The sequence below is a fragment of the Sinohyriopsis cumingii genome, chromosome 4 (assembly GCF_028554795.1).
Source record: "Sinohyriopsis cumingii isolate HCF-2022 chromosome 4, ASM2855479v2, whole genome shotgun sequence".
In the NCBI taxonomy this organism is placed as follows: Eukaryota; Metazoa; Mollusca; class Bivalvia; order Unionida; family Unionidae; genus Sinohyriopsis; species Sinohyriopsis cumingii.
The window spans coordinates 85,837,717-85,861,305 of NC_142964.1; the positions used below are offsets into that span (position 1 = coordinate 85,837,717).

At 33.1% G+C, this 23,589-nt stretch overlaps 1 protein-coding gene across 3 annotated transcripts in view; it reads left to right on the forward strand.

Annotated features, from left to right (window-relative positions):
• LOC149801590 (ceramide glucosyltransferase-like) overlaps positions 1 to 23,589 on the forward strand; it is a 132,274-nt gene that overhangs the window by 46,507 nt on the left and 62,178 nt on the right. The gene's annotated exons all lie outside the window — the stretch shown is intronic.

A 23,589-nucleotide genomic window follows, 5' to 3' on the forward strand; every position in this document is an offset into this window, starting at 1 on the left:
CCACAGCAGCTGACTCGACTGGTCTGGGCAAGATTAGAACCTTCTTATTTCTGGTCATGAGTATTTTATGCTAACCACTGAGTCACCAAGAATCTCATTTGAAATGAATAGGATTATTTTTTTAAAAACCTGTAGATAGGCCTGCAGAACAAATAGTAAACATGTAGGAATCTACAATTGATCTTTTGTTAAGGCTCTACCTCCTGGACAAGAATAATTGCCTTTCCCACAGATAAATGATATGTGTTGCCAAAAATGCAAACAAAGAATTCAAATAAATAAGATTTACAAATGTTATTTGTGTGTAACCTCAACAACATTTTGCCATCAATGGTATTTAGGTTTTATAGTCCAAGGTACAGCTGCACCTCTTTTTTTTTTAAAATGAACTTGTTGATGTGAGAAGTAAGGATACAGGGGTTAAACAAGGTTGTTTCCACTTGTAAGGAGGTACATGCACAACTTCATGAATAATTCTGGACATGTCAAGTCATTTACAGTAGACCTTTCCAGCATACATTAGAATTAAAAAATTCATACAACACAGACATGATGAAATGAAAAATTATGGGGGGGGGGGGGGCAGAGTCATTTGATCAAAATTTCACAATGCTTAAACATTTTCATTGCTATCACCACCAACACCTGTCACTCAAAATTATTTCTGTAAATGTCTCTAACTTTAATGTTCCTTGATGCAATGGAGTAAACTGCTTGCATTGTAAATGCAGTTTTGGTTTGCATTCTCAGTAGAAGCTTTGGGTTGTGTCCAGGTTTCCTCCACCTTCCCAAAAATTAGTTTCATACTGCTTCCATCCTTTCAAATTTTATAAGACAGAAAATGATGGAATATGTTATCAGAAGTCGTATGTTGATTAGTTTGCTAAAATTTATTTGACCAAAGGTGTTTTTTTTTTTTAAATGTGTAAGGACATTGCTGTCAAGAATAACACAGCTTTGACATAGCTCAGTACACTGACTAACTTAAATCATTGAGAGCATGTACAATTGTAACTTTTATTAAATTGTTACACAATTCATGTACATGTAAAATAAATTACAGTTCAGACTTTGTTCTTTTTAAGAATACTCAGAAAGTAACCATGTGACATTGTATGAATCTTTGACTGATGCAGAATTTGAACTTGAGTATTAAACTATCGATCCTTGGACTGCAAGTCCTGATCTCTACCAACAAAACTACCTCACCTCACCCCCAACAGATTCTTGTGAATGCAAGTCCTGATCTCTACCAACAAAACTACCTCACCTCACCCCCAACAGATTCTTGTGAATGCAAGTCCTGATCTCTACCAACAAAACTACCTCACCTCACCCCCAACAGATTCTTGTGAATGCAAGTCCTGATCTCTACCAACAAAACTACCTCACCTCACCCCCAACAGATTCTTGTGAATGCAAGTCCTGATCTCTATCAACAAAACTACCTCACCTCACCCCCAACAGATTCTTGTGAATGCAAGTCCTGATCTCTACCAACAAAACTACCTCACCTCATCCACAATAGATTCTTGTGAATGCAAGTCCTGATCTCTACCAACAAAACTACCTCACCCCCCCCCAACATATTCTTGTGAATGCAAGTCCTGATCTCTACCAACAAAACTACCTCACCTCACCCACAATAGATTCTTGTGAATGCAAGTCCTGATCTCTACCAACAAAACTACCTCACCCCCCCAACATATTCTTGTGAATGCAAGTCCTGATCTCTACCAACAAAACTACCTCACCTCACCCACAATAGATTCTTGTGAATGCAAGTCCTGATCTCTGCCAACAAAACTACCTCACCCCCCCCAACATATTCTTGTGAATGCAAGTCCTGATCTCTACCAACAAAACTACCTCACCCCCCCCCAACATATTCTTGTGAATGCAAGTCCTGATCTCTACTAACAAAACTACCTCACCTCACCCACAATAGATTCTTGTGAATGCAAGTCCTGATCTCTACCAACAAAACTACCTCACCTCACCCACAATAGATTCTTGTGAATGCAAGTCCTGATCTCTACCAACAAAACTACCTCACCTCACCCACAATAGATTCTTGTGAATGCAAGCCCTGATCTCTATCAACAAAACTACCTCACCTCACCCCCAACAGATTCTTGTGAATGCATGTCCTGATCTCTACGAACAAAACTACTTCACCCGCCCACCCAAACATATTCTTGTGAATGCAAATAATCATAAAGTTTTCATGGGATTGTAATGAAACTTTGTACATGTTATGGTCATCAAACTCAATGTGTATTTTGTGCAAATCAATTTGCTTTCACAATTTGTTTATGGAGTTATTGCCCTTTATATGCAGCTGAATGCAGTGTAAGACAGAATCATGTGATTGTAATTTCTCCTGCGTATTTTAAGGACATTTTAAACCTTAATATATATTCTGAACATCATCTAAAGATAAACATTTTGAAGGATGTTCCCATGGTTTTCTTTATGTGCTTACTCTGTTTTTAATTTCAGCTGGATAAAATGTATGACAGAATTCTGTCAGTGCACTAATCTCAGTACATGTACTCAATATATTGCTGTAAAAATTAGTATATGTTACAGTCATCATCAGGGCTAATGCAAGTTGACCAGCCATTGTACTTGTACTGTTTTGGAAGAGTTCTGTTTAGTTTTACATTAGATTGCTCTCCATCTTGAGCATATAGGGGAGTCACACAGAGGCATGGGTGTATTTATATGAGCCAATTGATTCAACCCTTTCTCTAGCTCAGGTAAAGGTCTTTAACCACTGAAAATATTTTTTTTAAGTGTCAGCTGCTATTATGCCTAAATGATGTGTTGCATACCACAGCCATGCCCTCTGCCAAAATGTCAAGGTCACAGCATAGGAAAATGAAAATTAGTGACTTATATCTTTATTTAGGTATAAACATTGACTACTAAATATTGTTTAAAGAAACTTTCAATATTTTTATGTAATGACTAGAGGCAGTGTCACATATCATAGCCATGATGTCTCAAGGTCAGGGTCATCTACTTATAGGTCAGAGTTGAACAGAAGGAAAATAAAAATTAAAGACTTTGTTTCTTGTTCTGAAAACTTGAGCAACCTCTATATATGTAATTATCATGGATAAATTTAACTCAATAATATTTTCTTGTCCAGGCTGTTGCAGTCCAGAAAAAATATTTTCACCAAACCTTATCAAGATGTTGAGGTATACAAAATTTCTCAGTCATGAGTACTAAGATGCCAGTCTTGAAAATATTTGGCACTTACGGCATGAGTGACATATTTGCTACAACTTTGGTTGCATGTAGTTGTCGTATCATATTTAAGAATCATTTAAAGATTGTTATTTTCTTTGTTTTAGATTGCAGGTCAATTATTGATGTAGTCTAGTTTTTCAGGTATATTCCATCCTGTTTTGTGTCAGGTGTCAAAAAAGTCATTTGATGTGCAATATATGGTAGTGCAGAAGCCATATATTTATGAATGACGTCACTTGGCTGTGTATGCGGGATTCATATATTTATGGTCATACGTGACCTAGCTGTGTGTGTGTGGATACCATAGGTTTATGGCACAGGACAGTGACGTCTACGGATGTCCAATCTATGCCAATCATTAATCGTATGCTAATAATAACAGGGACATAACATATGTAGTTGCCTTGAAGATCACGGTTTTGCATCACTGTAACAGAACATCAGTGAAACAAATATTTAAACAGACTTAATTGCCCAGAAAAGTCTGTTGTCAACTGTGGACTTTGATGTAAACAATATGGTGGCTGTTAAGTAGTTGCAGTTTCGCAGGAGTCCCATACCCAGTTGGCACTGATTACTGTATATATGTATGGGATAGTCCAAATTATAATGAAAAGTTTGTTAGTGCTTCGTGTGGAGGTATAAATAGCAATACGCAGTTTTACAAATTTGAGAATTAATTTTCTGCAGAAATATACCACGTGTTGATATGAAAGTGTTCAGACACTATCACATGTTGATATTAGTACTAATATTAGTACATCTACTCCTACCTCAAGTTGAGGCTACGACATCGTAATAATAATAATAATAATGTGGACTTTGTATAGCGCCTAATCTTTAGAAGCGCTAAGTGCTTTACAACATTAGACAACACCTATAAGATAAAAAACATATAATGCTATGATTACAAAAACAAACACCATGAAATTACAAAACATTAAAAGACATGCTGAGAATATTTAAGGTAGGAAAGTGCTACAACATGGCCATCCCATTCAATAACAACTTTTTAAGTTCCACTAAATCGAGCTTAAACTATCAGGTAACTGAGTTTATCAACGAGTCTGTCATGTGCAGAGCCTTTTCTTATATTGGGTGATACATAGTACTAATATTGGTACCTCTACTCCTACATCAACCACAACAAATAAAGTTCTGGCTCTGACATCATAGCTAGGTGATACACTGTATCATCAAGAGTGAGAACTGTACTACTTTGAAACGGACCAACCATTCATTTTATGGGTGGGGGGTGTCCTGTATCGACTCTGACATATTCCTTCCTTGCCTATCATCCTTTAAAAAGGAAAAATCATGATATTTTTGATAGAGTTCATTTGCTTGGCTTCTCTCTCTCTCTCTCTCTCTCTCTACAATCAAGTTGAAAAAGAAATGGGCGAGAGAGAGAGAGAGAGAGAGATTTACTTCTTCATTAACCTTTTTTTTTTTACGACAGCAATGGGAAATGTATGTGACTTTGGAATCTAATAATCAAGACCTTAATCCAGTATCTAAACTTTTGACCCGGTAGAAATCTCTTCTTTGTTTTTTTCCTCGTCAATTTTGTTTCATTTTAACAGAGCCAGTTTCCGAGGTAGGCCATTGAACATAAAGAGCTTGATCTCTTATTTTTTTCCTCAGATGTTTGACAACGTAGAAGTTATATTAAGATAGTTGCTGAGAAATTTTATTTCAAACATTTTTGGCAAGTTGCAATTATTAATTATCATTGAAAACCTCACAACTCTTGATCTTTAATTTATAATCAGTGAGAAAATATTTATGTTACTTTCGTTAATAATGACTTTCATGCCTCTCTAATGTACAGCTCCACTCAAAAGAATACCTGATAACCAATATCACTATCATACATGTGGAGCCCTGATTGGTCTAAAACGCTCTCCGTTACAGATAACTACCATCTCATCTCTGTCTGTGTGGGTTCGAGTCTAGGATTAGGCCAATGTGGATATATGTGAGAAAGCTTGCCAGTAGCTTCTCGTGGGTCAGTGGTTCTTCCCGGGTTATTCCTCCACCATTAATACTGGCCGCCATGCATAGCCTATCGTGTGCTGAAAAATGGCGTTAAACCCTAAAACAACAATAACAACAATACCACCATACATGTGTACCAGACACAAGCGCTCCCTAGTATTCCAAACTCCATCTCATTGTTCATACTGTTGTTTATTTCTGCCTCACATGGCGGTAAAGATCAAAGAGCTAACTTGGTAGCACTTTGGCATATTTTGGCTGTTTCATTACCATATATAACCGAAAATTGGTACACTATTAAGACCCAAACTAATGGCTGTGATAATATTGCTCTAGCTGATAATATTGCATTCAAATCATTCAGATGTAGACACTAGACTGTAAAAGAATTAAATACGTCTGTTTGGTAGGCCACTGACAGTCGTGCTCAAACTAGCTGTGCATTAGATGTATTAAAAATGAGAATTTAAAAAAACTTGAGTTGTAAAGAAAGTTATTCAAAAACTATATGTGCTGTCATGTATTAAAGAATGCATTAATTATATAAAATCTATATAATTATATAAAAGCTATTAAAGAAATCAAATTCAGTCTGCATGTTAATAAATAGTAAAGGAAAGTTATGATGTACATAAGATTTAGTAATGAAGCTGGCAGAAAGAATAGTTTATGTAGTACAAGTCCAGAAATAACCCTAAAAGTCATTAATTCCATGTGTGAAATTCTAACGTTTTTAAGTTTTTATTGAAAGAAAAATGTATGTTTCATTGACATGATGCAGTGAAAAAATATATAGTCCACTGCAGTCGATGACAAACCTGTAGATGGATTTTGTGTTAGCTTATATGTTTGTCACATGTAATGAGTCTTGTATTTGTCAAATTTATTCTTGCAAGCAACAGTAATTGCTTAAAAAGATTTTTACATAAAAATCAGTAAGACATATGCCTCTCAACAATTTTCAAATGAGAAAACTAGTTTTCCATTAGTTTGACTTAATTGCATAAACAGTATTCTCTTCACCCTAAAACATGACCAATATAATTGTTCTACATTATGATAATTATTATTTTACTTTCATAATAAAACAACTTGATAGCATTGATTTCTTTGAAAAATGATTGCTGTATTTAATTGGATAAAAGATTCTGCCAACAATATTATTTTAAACAGTCTTTTAAACGTTTCAAACACTAACATTACATTTTGGTTGCTTTGGCAACCAAAGTAAATTTATAATTATTTATCATTTTCAGTATGATTAGTATTTGTTCCTTATCATTGAACTATACAAGTGAATATAATTATATTTTATATGGAAAAATTGTTTGAATAATAACTACATAAATATTGCATCGTATGAATGTTGTAACATACTGAAATGTAGAGACATGTTTGAAAGTAAAGTTTTAATTATCTAGCTTAGGCCTGAAAGTAATGAACTGAGGATATGTGATATGTAGAAAAAAATTAACTGTCTATGTACACATTCAGAATAATTGATAGAAAACTATACACTATACTTTTCCACCCATTTTCTCTATTTGGTTGCTATGGTAACCATGAACACACATAAATTTCACTGACATTTTTAGTGTTTGCAATCTGCATGCATATATGCATCACTTTGTACAGTTTCACAGCAATCTGATTTTTAATAATAGTTCTGAACCATTATATAGATTTGGACCAAAAAGTCTGTATTGTTCTGAAACAATTCAGCATGCACAGATGTTGCAGTTAGAAACAAATCAGCACTGGTTTCAAGGTCAGGCTCTACCAACAGCACTACTAAAGTTTGTACTCACAATACAGATCATACCTTGAAGAGCTATGAGGAGGAAAAAATATTTACTATCAACATGCATTTAATAATCCCAAATATACAGGCATAAAAATCTTAAGTATTGGAGCTAAAGAGGAAGATAAATTAATGATTTGGAAAACAAATGTAGAAATATTATTTTGTTACTTTTGTGGATGTAATGTTTATATTTTCATGGTTTTTGGGGTACATGCTTTGTGTACAGTTTATGCTTTCATGGTCTTGTGTATAATGTATCAGTTTCCATAGTTTTTTTTGGGACAGTATCAGTTTCCATTGTTTTGTGGGTACAGAGTATCAGTTTTTATAGTTCTGTAAAAAAAAAAGGCATTACCATGGATACTTAAATTAATGGATTTTGGACAGTGTCAACTTGTTTTCACTGAATCACCATTGGGTCTTTAAATTTGTGCATTTTGCAGCAAGGAAATCCATACAAATATTTACACCATGAAAAATAATAATATTGATTTTATTTGAAGATGGTGACACAGTTTTGCATAGAATTAATCCTTCTTGTGGCCTTCTATTATATGCAAATGAAATCATTTACAATAAGCTACATTTATCTATGGACATAATAAACAAAAAATGTTGTAAGAACATGATCTTATTAGGTACAATGTGTATAGACAGTACTAAAATAGTGAGACAACAGTGTGGAAAGTTTGAGAATTTATACTTCAAGTTGTAATATGCTGTCAAATCAAACAGGTTCTACTTTTCATCCATTGAATTAGATTAATACTTAATGTATTTTTATTTCTGCTTTCTCTAATTTCTTTTGGGATTCTGTTCCAAATTAGTAGCTCAGAATATTGAAAACTTTTCTTAACAAGTTCATTATTTTGGTTTTGGAATGGAGAGAAGGTTAGCTGAAATTGATCTTAAATTGGGAGTGTTGCCTTATTTTCTATCATGAAATAATTCCGTGAGATATAATGGGGCCATGTTGTTTGAAACTTTTTGCACAAGTCTTCACTTACTATTAACATTTTAATATCATTCATTGTATTTGAAATGTTTTCAGCATTATTGAAGATGAGTCTACCAGCACTGTTTGCATGCAGAATAATTTGAAGATATTCTTGTCAGAAGTGTTTCCCCGGATAACATTAATCTGTTTTTAGTGATACATAACCTTTGTAATGTATTATCCTATGTTTAGTTGATAGATATGGCTTTATCTGACATGGCTTTCTAATAACCAAAGTCATGAATTGATCTTATGACATTTTGGAGTTAGATCTCTTTGAACACATGTATACAAGAGTTTCTCCTTTTTTATTTGTTCAGTTTGACGCAAGCAACAGTTTTTACTGAAATCAATTACTGTAGAAATGAGAAGACAACAATGGGACGACTGCTTTGCTTGTTTACATTGCGAACTTTGTGTAGTTTGAAATGTAAGTTGACAGTGTTAACAATTCCCGGAAAACAATCAGGTTAGAAATTATAAATTGATGAAATTACTAAGTTTTGTGCTTTAAAATAAAATATATATCCTTTTTTTAAATAGGAAGTAAGATACAAGCGAGAAAGTGTGCAAATGTAATAGTAATATATATAAAAATAGATAATAAGAAAAAAGTTCCAGATTGTGATGGTCTGAGCGAATCAGTAATGACTTAAGTATCTGGACCAGTCAGGTTCTCATAAAGTGATATGTTAACGTATCAAAGATATTCAACTGCACACACTAGGCCTATATGTAAAGTGTACCAAACAGGTGATAAAGAAACTTACTAAATATTTATATTGCAAAAATGAACGTATGTTTCCAAACGGGATTGTTTTAAATTAACATTCTCTAGCACTTTTGGAACCCGATTTGCAAATGGGAAATACTTCGTCTATTTCAACCAAGAAAACCGACCGGTGAACACGATGCTTCTGTTTATAACTACTTAAAACTTTGTTGCGCCTTTACACCATGTAACATTCCGCCAGAATAGTGCATATTTTTAATAGGGATTTTAGGCAAAAAATATTAACTGCCTTACAAATATTGTAATGCAAGACGAACATTGAATGTAAATTGTATTATTGAACGTTCAGTTACAAATATGTGACCGAATAATAAAAACATCGTGTAAGACGAGTAGCCTACTGTATATTTAAACACTGGCCTCCAACTGAGGTTGGTTGTGCGGGAAAATTAAAACACGCTCGATACGGACGCTATATCTGTTTGAGAGAAAGTAAGTAGATTATTTTATTGTTCAACAGAATTGATTCCACGTAGAAAAACATAGTTAAATCTAAATGAAAACTCATTATTTAAACTTTTAATAATGTTAGACTATGCTTGCACATACTGCCCAGTGGAAACGGGAGCTGCTATTTTAATGCATACACACATTAACGCCGAAACAAAGATGGCGGACATCGTAAAATACATACGAAATCAAACGGCACAGAAAACAGGTCGTTTGGCAACCATGCATAGAGGATATTTGCTTGACAAGAGTGAATAACGGATATATTTCCTCGAGAGGGTGAAAAACTATTTAATTTAATTTTCTTTTTCACCAGGAGATGAAATATATGCCTATTTGTTATTCAGGTATTTGTCTACTCTAATGTATTGGCTATATGTCGGGCCTAGAACATATTGATATGAGATTTCCTGCTGTATTCCCCAGTGTGTCAGCGGTTTACCGTTTATGTTTTGTTATGTTTTGTTTATATTTGCTCAGAAAATAACACGATCAATATCAACACACTCCATTTTAGTTCAGGTTAGAGTTAACAGTTACTAAGAACAAGTTCTCTTGTTTGTTTTTGTTTTTGACATTACTGGTAGCTAGGCCTACCAGTAATGTCACAAAAAGAAAAGGCGGAGAACTGTTGGTTAAAGTTTAAAGCAAAACAGCACATTAAAAAAAAAACATAACAAAAAGCGTATCCACATTCGATTTGATCTACCCAAGTCAAAAACGTAACCAATTTACAGTCAAAACGTACCCAAATTAAAGGTAGTTCCCAACACATCGAGGCTCGGATATTTATATGTTGCAAGGTCTGCACATCAATAGGCCTAGCTACTACTTTTTCATGTGAATAAGCATGGCTGGTATTAGAGTAATTTTGTTTGATCATTGTAGCAAAGATAAGTTAAATAATGTTACTTCTTGGCCTTTGAAATTACCACTGATACTGAGAACCATTTAATTAATTTGGAATAACACCATACTCTAAAAGTGGTGAAACTTACATGAGAAACTTAAGAAATATTATTTGTGAATTAGAAAACCAGCTTATGAACAAGGTAAATTTAAATCGAAACTTATATTGCATCAAACAAACTTTACTACGAGTAATATTTAATATTTTAAAATTATTTAAATCCAAATAAATGTAGATACAAGTACTTCATAACAAAAACTAATGAAATATAGTGTTTACCAAACATATATATTTTATATATTTGTGTGTGAGTGTGTGTGTAATTTAGTTTAAATGATATAGTGGAGTGCAAAGCAGGGAGCATACAAAATAGGGAACCAGACTAGCATAGGCAATGTTATTACAGACTAGCTTCGCCTAATCTCGCGAGCTTACACACAATTTCCATCGAGCTCATCAAGATGTCATCCAGATGTTTAACGTCAATGCTTTTTGCACTAGAAGGTGATCATCAGATTAAAACGGCTTGGACTAAGACTCATTAGCGAAGAAAGTGAAAGAAGCAGAGCTCAAAAGAGTAACTGTGGATCTAACTTTAATGAAAAAATGGAGAAAATAAGTCCCTTGACTGGAATACAGCACATTCATTATGATTGTGAAGACTGCAAAAGTTAATAATCCTTTCGTGATGGGGTTTAAGAACTTTAAAAAATCTGACCTTGTTTGCCACAAGATATCTGGAGAACACATTATCACCCAAGACATTCTTTTACACCAAAGAAATCAGTAAACTTGCTGAGACAAATGCATTATTTGGATTACAAAGTCTGGGGTCATTGCAGATTTTGTTGGTTTTTAACTTGCTGCAATAAAAGAAAGATCTTAAAGTTCAAGTGTAACTTATTAGAAAGAAGATTAGTCATTAGCCTTTTTGATTTTTGGATAAATGTGTTCTAGGACAAAGTATAGTGAAACTGATGCTAGTACACATTTTATGATAGGTAGTAAATTAACTGCCATTTGGTTAAAAAGATTTAATTGGCTTTTTGTATTGGCTTATATGTAATGTGTTGGTCTATAATATTGCTACAAAAAGATTATAAGGAGGCTGTTAAAAGTTTGACTTTAAACTAAGAGAAAAATGAACTAATAAAATTATTCTTTGAATGGACAATGCATTTGTTTGTTAATTGTGCATGTTGGCTTATTTGTATTTTTAGAGAGAGAGAGAGAGAGAGTATATTGTGTAAGTTGCAATATCCTATTTCAAGCTGAAAATGTATGGGTGAGATGAAAATTTGTCAGTACATTTTTGACCCCCACATTTTTTATTTGACCCCCAGTTCTGACACCAATTTTTTTTTAACCCTCAGTTTTACACGCCTGGGGGAAACACTGATGTAATGTAATTTTGTTTACTAGGAATTTGATATTTTCCAGAAAAACTGAATTTTTCCTTAGATACCTAATAATAGAAAAACTGTTTATATTTTTGACTTAGTTTCTGGCCTTGATTGAGGGTCAAGTAAACAACTTTTATTCTCAGAGTAAAATGATTGGTTCTTATCAAGGACATACAGGGGTTACGTGATTTTATTTTATATGTAAACATTAGGGCATAACCGACTTTTGATCCGGAAATCGGATTCCACCGGATAGTATGAACTTCCGATTAATCGGAGTCGGACAAGGCAGGAACGACCGATTCGGATAATAAAAATAATAAAGTTGAATTTCTATAGCACCGTGTCTAACACTGCGTGTCATTCGATAGTGCGTTAATAAAGTTAAATAAGAAGTCATAAAAGTCCAATATGGTCAACACAACAGGGTGAAACGATAATACTTGAGTTAGACCGAAAGATTTAAATTTATTAAAAGATATAATACAGTCCTACCCGTTTATGTCAACATCCTCAATAATGAAGGCATAATATTGAATACATTGACACATGCTAATGAGGTATTAAAAGAAAATGATTCCGCAAGAGGCCAACTTTATAGGACCAAACAAAAGCCTGTTTAATTTTTATTTGACTGCGACATTAAAGCATGGCGGCAAGATCAACTAATTGTTGAATAAAGTACAGGATGGAACTGGCCGCTTGCCGACATAAATGATTAAGGCGGGAAAATAAAAGCCTGGCAGCAAGATCAACTAATTGTTGAACAAAGAATGGGTCGGAACTGGTAAAAAAATAAAAAATTTCATGGATTCTTTGTGGCTTTGAACTTCGTTGCATTTTGCTATAGTCCTGCCATATCCTTCCCCTTGTGACATCGGTGTGATATGCAAAACGTGTGTAACACGGTTTAAAAAGTTAATTTGAAAAACCTTTTAATTTATCATTTCCGATAATTGAATCGTATCCGGAATCGGAAAAATTTCATGCCCAAAATCCGGAATCGGAAATCAGTAGAAAAATGCTAATCGGTTATGCCCTAGTAAACATGATCACGTGATCCTCTATTTTGCACTTAGGCATTTCCAAATGTCAAAATACTTAGTATTAATAGTGACGTTTAGAGAGAGATCTCAGAGTCAAGGCTTTAAAACACTTGATGTCAAGTTGTTTACTTCTGTTGTGACCAGTATGGAAGTTTTGAGTCTTTGAGTTTTATTTTAATTTTCTGGATTCTAAAAGATTAATTCATTTCTCAGGAAATATTTTGTGCTCATACAGAATTCTTGAAAAATGACATCTCTTATGAAAATTTATTTGGATTTCCAAAACAGAGGATCAGTTGTGTTTCTACAAGGAACTGTAGACTTCAGCACAGTACAGGTTACAGCATACATCATCGCCTTCTACCTTGGAATCTTTGTCAGAACTCAAACTTGAAATCATTAAAACATTTAATTATTAGGACTTCAAAGATTTTGTTTGTGGATTATTCTTGGATTATTTTTAGATTTGATTCTGGAAACCGTAAGTTCATATATTTTAATTTTGACAGAATTTGGCCAGGGAAATAAATTATTTTTTATATTTTTCAGAGCTTGTTTTCACTCTTTCTTGTGTTACTGTTTATTTGAGCCTAAATGGATAAAATAAGTTCACAAAATGAATCATTACAATCTTGCTTTGTTGTCTCTCACTGTTTCTTATAATGTAGTTATTTCTAAAATCTTTTCTACCAATCTCTTTGTGTGTGTGTGTGTATATATATATATATATATATATATATATATATATATATATATATATATATATATATAATGTGTGTGTGTGCTTCAGCTCTACTAGTTATATCTGCTTTCTAACTCTGTCTAATCTACATGTATATTTACATATATATTTTTGGATAACTTAATTATTGGCATGTTTTATGGTGCCAACATACAAAGGAAACAAATAGTTTCAATAAATGTAACATGATTTCCTTAAGATATAACATTTTATCTTGTTTTAGTTACTGGTATGTTGGGATATTATATATGGGCAAGATTGAAATTTCATAGGGCAAATTCAATTTTCCAGTCAGTTTGACCAGCTTTTATTAAAAATTATAAATCCCTGGTCAGATTGTTCTGACTGTAGCATCCAAATACATCTGTGCAAGAGTAAAACTTCAGCAATTGTTAAGTGAACTTTCTCAAATAAAGAAGGAGAACATTGTATCAAACACAGAGCCTTTTTTTATGCCACAAATGGAAATACGTGTAGTGCCTTAGACTTTAAGCAGTATCCCGTTGTAAGATATGTTGAAAATTGGGAAGGACAAACTATTTCTACAGTACTGTATGTGTTGGTTTGTGACTGAAGGCCACTGGAGAAAATATATTTAAATTAATTGATTCTGAAATGAAAACGTGGTCTATTCCATATAATAATATCATTTTACTTGGATATGACAATGCTTCTGTGAGGGTTGGAAAAAAAAACAACAAAGAAAACAATTATTTGGATATCTTTTATATAAACAGCCAAAACTTTATTAATCAGGTTTCCCATTTGATTTCTCTGGCTGTAGGAAAGGTGTTTGCTAAACTTAATGCTAAAGTAGAGGATCTTGTTGACGTCTTTAACTACTTAGAACAAAGTTCCATTAGGAAAGATTCCCTAAAATTCAATCAAGAATTTCTTACCAAAGAAAATTGAAAAATGTTAATCTTGCATGTGCTAGTTGGTTATCACTAGATAAGTGTTTGAATCATCTCTTGGACCATTGAGTCAACCTGAAGGATTTTTTTTTACAAATGAAGAGAAGTTGCACAAAGCAAAAAGAGTAGACACATCTAATAAAAAGGAAAGTGTGAAACCAGCTACCGTGGGTGCAAGTAGTACTCCTTTTAAGAAACCATCCAAATTTACTGATTTATTCTGGGTATCCCCCCAGTAAATTGAGTTCAGCGGGCAAATGCAAACTGTTACTATGCATAGTACAACTGAAACTGTCGAAATAAAGGCCCCAACTAAAAGTGATGTTTCTGATTAAACTGTTCAGAAGAGGGAACAGAAGAAGATGGCATTGAGGAAGAAGCTGAAGATACAGCCAGAGAATGGAACAAATTCACAAATGTCTCTTTTCAGCAGAATTTAAACTTAATTGCTTGTTCTTGAAGTATACAATTCCAGTATTTGACAAATGTAATTTACTTCTTCTTCAAGACTAATCACAGAATCATCAATTGAAAAACATTTTGAATGATTTGGTGAGAATATACTAGTATATTGTATAAGTAGATTGTCAGAGGGCATGCTTAAAAGATTTTACAGCAGTGCAAGAAGCTATTTCATTACTGCTTGTACTTGGATAAAAAACAAGTTTCCTCTCGAAGAATTGCTAGAACATGATGAGGTTTGTGTTGTTGAGATTAGAGAGCAAGCAGAATTTCAGTCTGTTCAGTGCTTTATTGAAAGATATCCATCACTAATGCCACATCAGTATATAACAGATTCAACTTGACTTGAATTTATTGAATATCAGATTGATGATTTGTCAGAACTACAAGAATTGGAAACTTACAGAGTAGATGAATAGTGGAACAAGTTAATTCAAAAGAAAGACTTAAATGGAACTTGTGTAAAGTACAAGTATTTACCATGCTGTGCTGCGAATATTGACCATTTCTCACAATAATGTTATAGGTGTGAGGTGTTTTTCAATATAAGAAAGAAAACACTTTGAATTTGCATCAGTTAGGAGCTAAAACTGCAGAGTCTGTTATTGTGTTAAAAGAAAGTAGTGTTCATTGCTTCAAAAGACCGCACTGTGCATCTGAGCTGAAAAGAATTAAAGGTTTATGGTACAAGTCACATTGGTCATGTATGTGCATTTACTCATTTTAAATGAAATATAAATTGTTATTTTAAAATTTAACACTAATTGTCTTTAACAAAAGTCTATTCAATCCTGATTATTGAATGCTCTGCACCTTAACTGTCACCAAGAAACTTCCAGATGAAAATTATCTATCGCTGTGGACTTTTACAATGGTGGCCATGTACTAAACTTGGGTCAAGTAAAGAAAACGTTGAGTGCAATCATCACAGTATAGGGTAGTATGAATTTGTTTATCAGTATATGTAGCTTTCATTGTGACATCACAGCACACAACATTCAATCTGGATTGTACTGGATCACACCTTTAGGTTCATTTTGTCCATAAATGTCTACGTACTTTAACATCGGTTTTGAGGTATGCACCTCTTGGGGCATGTAAATAATGACCTTCCAAAGGAATATGGATGTATATGAATACAAATGAAGTGAATACTTGCCATTTAAAGGTACATAGAATCAAATTCTGAAAAATTACACCCATTTCTGAAATAGTCAGTGTTGAATGCCTACATGACCCGTGTGACTTGTACTATAGATATGTTCACTTCAACTAAGGCCAAGTTGAAGCTCAGTTAATGTTTAGTCATTGTATAGCCAGAAGAATGCAGCATTGTTGAAAAAGTGGCACATATTATCCATTTAACAAAGTTACTATAAATAAAGTTTGTCTATATGTTTTAGTATTTTTAATCACCTTACTATTTAAAGCAGCTGCCTCACTATATATCTTGCCCCACCTTACTATTTTTCATTGGAAGGGTAGGCAACTCTGGTTTTATAGAAAATGTCCTACATTTAGCAGACATTGCTAATCAGTTGATGGGTGGTGTACTGTAAGCCAGGCCATCAATATCTCCTTTACCCTGTTATTACTGTCTTCAGCAATAGAAGCCTTCTCTTCTTGTGACTGCAAAAAAGGATAATTATAAATTAAACTTCAAAGATGCTATTTATAACCTTACATAAAGTTGTAAAATTTCATATTTGAAATACAAATTAAAGCTTTGTGGATAGATCCAATTTTTAATTTGTAAAATCTTGAATGATTAGCATCTAGAAGTATTCAAACATATTGCTAACATATAATCTTGTAAAAAAAATGTAGGCGATAAATTAAAAAAAATGTAGGTGATACATTACAAATTTATTACCTTTGCTGAATGTCTTTTACAGGGCTCACAAATAAACTATTATGTGCAATTTCATAGTGCTGCATCTTTCTGTATACATCTTTTAATATATCTAAGAATAAAATGGCATCTTTAAACATAATTGGAAAATTACAATGTAGATTGAATATTTGTTTTCAGTGAAAACAAAAAAAGAAATAATAAAGATTTAGGTAGATGAGAAATGAAGTACTTTTGTATTGTGATGTTACTAAATTATTATTTGTGAAAGATATTTAAACTTGCACTATCATGATAATATTGAATTAACTGAATTAAGCAAGAATAGTTGTAACTCGGGTAATGGCAGACATGTTATAGTTTATCAGGTGTTTAATAAATATTTTTTATTTTACTTGTCTTTCAATTTTGTTTATATTATAAATGAATAAACATACCAATGTTTCCACAGGCTCTTTGTAGCTGTAGGCCACAGACATCACCATCTATTTCTTGTTGACATCCTGTAACATGTTTTCTAATGTTTATACACAAAGACATGCTCTGTATATTGAGGTATTAGAAATCACAAACTGACCCCAAAAAATGACAATGTTTCATATGCAAGATTTGCAGTTTATGTATCATCAGCCATGCTACTAGCTAGCTGTGCAGACACTTGCAATAGCTCCTATAGTAAAACGATTGTTGTCGATTGTGCTTTGTTTGGGTAATTAGCTTTTGCACAAAGATCAATGCGATTCTTGTTTAGAAGTTAGTACTGATAACTTTATTTATACATGACTTGGTTATTGTCATAATTAACTGCTCATGATAAAACATGCCGTCAGACTGAAAACAGAAAGTGCTACAAATTTGATTTAGATGTGATTTTGTAGTTGCATAAGCATACATATGCACTTCACTTGTCATGAAGCGATAAATCTAATGTTAATTTTTTCACTGCAATTATGGAAACAACTCTAACAGTGCCTATTGCAAGACAATTGTTGGCCAGTGAACTTTTTTCTTATTGATAATTAGCATTCACACAAAAATCACAGCAAATGAATGTGGTGAAAGTTCTTATTTTGACAACATCATTATGGTTTGGATGGATTTTCCCAGGTGTGTTATTATATTATTCCAGTTCATTTTGTCACAAAGTGCTGATCTGATTAATGTAAAAATTTAATTTTGTAGGAATAGGTGAATTTCAATGCAGCTAAATATTTTGTATTACTCCTTAAGCTGTTATATATAGAGGTGCAGAAGAAAATTATCACTGATTCAAACTGATTGGCTGCATAAATCATCGGGCCAATTGGCCAAAGTATCAGTTTACTTCAAACCTGTGATATTTTCTTTTTTTAATTGGGGTAGTGAATTGCAGGATATAATTTATTTTTTGATAAATTGCAGAACTGAGTTACATTTTGGCATGGTAATGTTTTGACTTTATGAATATGTTTTGACTTGGCTGCATTTCATGGGTAGCTTTTGACTTGGGTATGTTTCAGTCTAGATACATTTTGACTAAATCTCCTATTTTGATGATCCTTTATTTTGGTGGAGTGTCATAAACTCCCAGTTTTCAAGATAAGGCATTCATCAATGATGTCACTGACACCTCATTTGTTTATATTGATCATCATCAAGCCACAGAGACAGAATATTTTTTTGAAAATAGAATCATTATCAATTTTGAAATGAAACAAAGATACATGCCATGAAAAAGACTCCATTTCACAAATTCTCTTCTTTCAAATGCTAATAAATGTCCCTACCACCTATTCTGAGGGGAATCAACTTTCGATGACAATAGGCATCAAGTCTGCTATGCAACATGTGTTTGCGACTCAAAGCTGATAATATCAGTAACACTGTTTAGAACGGTGTCCAATCTTATGAAGTTTTATGTGGATCTGTTGCTACTGATATTCAGAGGTGAATTTTTGTTGTTATATTTGGGAAACTTGACATAAACACATACTTTTATGATATATTCATAATTAAATCAACATCCTCTTCACTTTTGTTTCTTTAATAACATACATGATGGTGCTGTTGGTACATAAATGGAACACCACTTGAACATAGGAAGGTAGAATGTACCATGATATCAAATACTGTTATGTATGTATGTATGTATGTTAGGACTTATGTTTATGTTTCTAAGTTTGATTTAAAATTGCTATAGTAATGTGATGAATAATGTAATGTAAAAGAAATTAGAGCAGCGGACCATTGTTTATTAGAATTTTATTGCATGGAATTAAAAATGAAAATCAAAAATAACAAATTTAGTTGCTGTATTGTATTTTTTTTAATTGTCAATGAAACTAAGAATAGGTCTAGACTGGAGTCAAGTCCAGGAGTCATTCCTCCGTGAAGCAGGGCCTTTGCTAAGCTTCCGCATTTGGCAACAAATTCGAAAGAATTTTGAAAGTGGCACTATGTTTTACTGACAGGAGAAAGCTGCTGGTGACTTATTTTTATCAACTTAATTTTTATTTTTCATTGATATAAGCAACCCAGGCTACTTAATGCCTGTTTTTGCTATCTGTGGCAGTTAGTTGATCATTTCAGTAATGATGAATAAGAGGTTATTCGAACATTATTGCAGCTAAGTGTAATTTGTTAGTCGGTTTTGAGAAGTAATTAAATGTGATTAGTAGGAAATAAGGAATGACCGGGGGATATCTCTGTTGTTGAACAGGTCGGCAAAATGATTCATCATTTGCACGTGTTGTTAATTTATGTTTGTTGCAAACTGTGAGTGTGAGATGCACTTGGGATTATTTACTTTGATAACATGTTTTTGTGGTCTGAACTTAACTGAGTAACACAGGATGCCAGTAGACCACTCCGGTGGCCTAGTTGTTAGAGCATCCTCCTCAGATGTGGGAGATCGTGGGTTTAATCCATGGCCAAGTCATACCAAAGACTTATAAAAATGGTACAAACAGCTGCTTTGCTTGGCGTTCAGCATTAAGAAGTTAGTGTTATGACTGGTCGGTCTGATGTCAGGATAATGTGACTGGGTGAGACATCATGCTACATGTCTGCAGCATGATGCCCTTAAGTGCTAGACATGACTGTAACTGCCACATTGCAGACATCGAAGCGATGTGACTGAAAAATTGTTAAAGCTAGGTTAAAAATCCAAATCACATCACAACACATCACAGGATGCCAGTCATCGAATTGTTAAGGACCTGAGTCGCTTATATCAATGAAAATTTTAAAATTTACTTTATAAAACAAGTCTGTATCAGACACAAAGAAAATGGCTAATCTTGCTCTGAAAAACAAAGATTTATGTCTAGCTGCATCAGAGGCAGCTACCAGTTTAATTGTTGCCCCTATTTATACTGAAGACTGTGAGAAGGGGTTCAGTTGCCAGAATCTGTCATCAAAACAAACTTAATTTTTTGGGTATATCTACTCTGAAAAATTTAATGAGAATTTCTGTTGATGGGCCCAGTGTTGAGAATATTTCAGGAAGGCATTTAAAAAATGTTGTCAGTGACATTGTTCATAAAGACTAAGCAGTATTTTGTTTTATCAGTTATAAAGAAACATTCTTATTCATTCTTGCTTTTCATATGCTATACATTGAACTTCACATGTATATAATGGTATTGTTATATTTATTAATAATTATTCTTTTGCTTTGAAATGTAATAAGAATGTAAAAACTTTTATTGTCATGTTTATATAGATTAAAAATAGGGCCAATATTTAGGCATATATTTAAGTCCCTGCATCATGGCATAAAAATGGCTCCTGTGGCTGAAAAGTGGTTTCAGATTTTTAAATTTGGGGAATTTCATGGTGCAAGGAAAAATATTTCCAAGGGAGGGCCTGACGAAGGCCCTGTGATAAGGTCAAAAGCTAAGGAGTCATAACCTGTTATGCTTCAGAAAGGTATCTGTTCTTAGTTTTATTGACTGCCAATGGCTGCAGTAGCAGGTAACATTCATTCTAGTATTTTTTTGTCGCTATTTATTTAAATTCATATACGTGACATTGTGGAACTGCATGGAAACTGTTTCTTGTATTTTCATTTTACCATTCCATTTACCAGTTTTTTTATACAAGTAATATCCAAGATATTGCAACACAACACAAATAAATTTTAAGACAGTGAAAAAGAAATTGTAATATTGTAATATGACTTCCACATCCTATAGTTTTAACTGGTTATGCACTTAATGTTTTTCTAGTCTGTTTTATAAATATTTTATTAAAGAAAATAACCATGGCTATTAAATTATCAATGATGTTTTAAAAATTGGTTCTAAAGTATTCATCAGTTAACCATTTTTTATGAAAACTAAAATTTCATGGTTATAATGATATTGAAATAGCAAGTGAAAATAGTTATCATATTTAATTCCAGTGAATTGTCAAATTTATTTCACTTGGAAAATCCAGTAGTTCACAGCCTATCGCAAAATACAAAAAAACTAAATGATTAGTATATATAATGTACTGAGCACTTCAAATATATTTTCTCCCTGAAAGGCACAGGAAGTTATTTTATAACAGTACATACAACCCTATTCAGACTACTGTAATACAGTATGGGGTAATTCAAATGATAAAAACATAGCAAAGCTGGCACATCGTCAAAAAAGAGCATTAGGGCTAATATCAATCCAGAAAGCAAGGAAAATTTAGCTGGCAAGTTAAAAATATTACCTATTAAAGATCAAATCCATTTGAGAAAAGCCAAATTAATCTACAGGATATCCAGGAATAGTGCTTCTGAATATTTACAATCACTGTTCCATTTTAGGCTACCTGGCAATACTCCCAACCTGTGACCCATGACTACCAAACAGTATAAAATTCCCAAACCAAATAAGGAATTATGTAAAAAAGTTTCCAGTACTCTGGAACTTTGTTCGGGAATAGTATTCTAGCTGAGATTAGAAATGCCCACTATTTCCTTCTTCCAAACCCAATATATCCAGTGGCTTCAGAGATGCAGCTAAAACAAATAAATTCCTTTGTATGAGGGCCTCAAGGTAGATTAGTTCTTAGCTAATTGTGTTACTCTCTTTAAAGTCATTATTATTATTATTATTATTATTATTATTTCCTTCTTCCAAATCCAATATATTGAGTGGCTTCAGTGAAGTAGTTAAAATGAGAAAAAATTGAAACAACTGTACATACATTTGTATTCCTGAATGATTTTGGACATCATTAAATATACTGCTCATCTGTTTTGTTTGTTACTGATTGCATATGGGCAATGACCTGTCGTATATGGATCAGACAAAAGAACTGAATATCTTTGTTAGCAAACAATTCAACTGGGATTGTGAGGGATAAAGAAGATATTTTGGAAGTAATTGGTGCAGTTAATTGAGCCTAAATAGTTGCATGAACAAAATATGGTCTTTCTTAGCCTGAGAGATTGTGGCTAGGAAATAAGTGCAGTGAAAAACAGGGTCAGCCTGCCAACTGGAAACATATTTTTGTTTGTCTTACTATGAATGAGAAATGTGAGGGAAGGTTAAGAATGATTGATGTTGAAAGTAAATGTATGACTTTAAATGTAGCATGGTTAGCAGATCTTTTGGACGAACTTGTACCATATTTAATATGAACCTTCAGATATGCGACTGTTCTTTTCTCAAATGGAGTGTTTATGGAGGAAAATGCGATGCTGACAATTTAATAATACATGAATTCAGAATTATGCAGGAGTTCCACACTGTAAATGATACTGTTAAATCCTATGTAAAGAATTAATTCTGGGCCACTTATTTATTCAAATTCTACTTTTGGAAGAAGAAATAACTGTATTTTCACACATAAGAACCTGTGTTGAAAGACCACCCTTTCTGCAATAGAATGTATGGCCTCGAGACATGTGGTTAAACACTATATCGTAAGCAAATATTTTGCATTAAAGAATCTGGTCTCAAAATAGGTGGTCTCTTCTGACTAGTTTACTCTAACAGTACAACTGTTGATATTTAAAAAATGTTTTTGTTTAAATTATATTTCCAAAACAGGTAGAATAAATAATTTTACACGAATGTAGGAAAGAACAATCGGTCTGGGATTTCTGTGACAAAAATAATGGCAAAGGATAATAAAAAACTGCAAATTAGTTTCAGACCTTTTTGTACAGAGATGGTTTATTTAAATAGCAATTGTGTGATGCATGCAAAATAGAAAAGATATTTACCATTTTACTGAATCAGAAATAAAAAGGAAAATGTTTGAAACATTCTTGGTCTACACATAAAGTAGAAACAGTTAATGACTTTTTTAAAGTTTGAGATTGATTTCACAAATTGTGATCAAAATGTGTTTGATTATTCTTTGGAGTTTTTATGGATTCAGTGATTGGCATGAAGGAGAAGATAAATTTGAATTGCATATTTTAAAAAAACCTATAACTTAGCAAAATAAATCTTCACACACATATGTACATGAAAAATATAAGTTCCTAGAATATTTGAAAAGCAGTAATATGTAATAAAATTATGATTATTAATGTCTTTGCGTATTGTTTTGCATGTCCACTTGCACTTTCTGACAAAGACATCAAACAGTACAATGTGATTGGAGAATGTTTGTTGTTTGCCAATACATTTTGGACTTTGTAAGGATAATGGATGATTTGCTGGAACAAAAGGCAAGGCCAAGTCCACAGCTCAAATTCATTTCACTTTTCAGGGAAACATTCCGACTTTGTAAACCATGGCTGTTGAGTACATCAGCTTGATAAATCACAAATTTAGTGCTGAACATTTTATGAATTTCCAACAGAAAAATAATTTTCTTTTGATTAAAAAACTTTACTCAGCATGTTTATATGCAGCAAATTAGCTAAAACTGGCATGATAACTATGATGCAACAATGTTAATGTATGTTGCCTTATGTGGGCTGTTGATGATAGTGCTAGCGTGATGATCCAGAATAGGGATATATTATAAATACCAACCACC